Genomic DNA, 1,967 nt, shown 5'->3' on the forward strand with positions numbered 1-1,967 from the left:
TTTTGAAGATAAAAAGTAATAGTTGTATGTAAAATAATAAATAGCCATGCAAGCACTAGAAAAAAAAAAAATTGTTAATTTTTATGTTTTTTTTTAGTAAATTTCAAATGAATAAAAAAATAAATTTATTTTTTTTTAAAATGACTTAATGGTCAAAAAATTAAAAATAAGGAATTGTTGACTAAAAAAGATTCTTGTAGTATACTTTTGTTTAAATATATATAAGAAAATTTTATATTAAAAAAAAAAAAATTTTCATGTTCTGTAATATTTATATAATTTATTTTGCATTATATTAATTTGAAAGAAATGAATTTAAGTTACTAAACATTACATATAACATTATAAATAAAATGTATGTAATTAAAATTGATAATTAATGAGGATTTAAATTTTTAATAAAAATATAGGACTTTTATTAAAGTAAATAAACGCCTATTGTAAATAATAAATGCTCAACGAAATACACTATATATACAAAATAGTTTACTGCTATATAACGTTAAAGTTATACCTAAGCTCATTGAATTAAGAGGGTAACTCTAAATGCTCTTTACTAATATGTTTGTTCAATACACTAGCAAAGTCATTGAATAGACAATTAATAAATCACCTATATAGTAGCTAATCGTTTAGTAATGAAACATATAATTATTTTGAAAAATAAAAATATAAAGTTGTAATACTATCATTTATGATATTTAGTTATTTTATTTTTTCTATCCCATGTTATGCTAATTTTGTACATAGAATGTTGACAAGTATTCTATTAAAATTATAATTAATTTTAACTTTTGAATTTATTATAAAAGTATAAAACACGTAATTTAATAATTTGTTAGTTATTAAAGCAAGAATATATGTTAGATTTAATCAAATATTACAATTAACATAATTGAAAAAAGGAAAAAACGATAACTATTCGTCAATAAAATAGCCTAAGAGTTATTCTGATTTCTACAAGACAAATAATGATTCACATTTATCTATTAATAATTGCAAGACTAAGAAAATAAATAGATAAATATAGAAAAGACTTCTATATTATGAAAAGGGTAATGAAAAATAGTTCCATAAAAAAATAAAGCTTAATTGTCCTATATTTATGGATTATAATTAATAAAATGGTTTATTAGCTTTTTTTTATATTTCATTTCAATCTATAAAATAAAATAAACAATATACAAATAAAATACAATATATATATAAAAAAAGAGTTAATGATATATCCTAAAGTTGTCATATTTCCATTTATGCAATTTTGTTTTTTGCATGTTAAAAATAAAAATATTCAGATATCATATTTTTATTGGTATGTTTTACATTTATATATTGTGATATTTATTTTTTATTATGTTAAATCCAAATATCTAAAAGATAATAATAAGTAAAATAACAATTAAATATAGCTTGTAAATTCATTATTTAAATGTATAATATTACATTTAGTATCTCACATTTTATCCATTTTATGTGTATTTATGATATTTAATGAATATTTATGAAAATAATAATTTTTAATCACTATCTTTTCTCTTGTATTATTTTTGGTAAAAATACCCTAATACTTTAAATATTAAAAAAAAAAAATATATCTTTAATATTATTTTAATTCATGATAAATATTTATATGGATTACATTTAATTTATAATAAATGTTAAAAATAAATTAATTGAAATACATAAGTTATGCAACAATTACTATTAATATAACAATAAGAAATATTATATATCCTTTGTTTATGTTAAATGTTCAAAATGTTATATAAATAGATATTATGTATTATAATAAGAATCATACTACATTGATGAAAAATTCCCAAATCTTATATAAATCTTAAATTTTTATATTTTTTTTAAATTTGTTTAATACATCTTTTTTTTCCTTATGAAAGTAAAACAAGTCTTTATTTTTATTTTTTTTTATCTTATTTTGTTTATTTATCATATATAATATAGTAAAAATT

At 16.7% G+C, this 1,967-nt stretch overlaps 1 annotated feature.

The window, feature by feature from the left end:
* The first annotated feature begins 211 nt into the window (after positions 1-211).
* Positions 212-612: a repeat region.
* The last annotated feature ends 1,355 nt before the right edge of the window (positions 613-1,967 follow it).

Source organism: Plasmodium gallinaceum (assembly GCF_900005855.1).
Source record: "Plasmodium gallinaceum strain 8A genome assembly, contig: PGAL8A_v1_75, whole genome shotgun sequence".
Taxonomy (NCBI): domain Eukaryota; phylum Apicomplexa; class Aconoidasida; order Haemosporida; family Plasmodiidae; genus Plasmodium; species Plasmodium gallinaceum.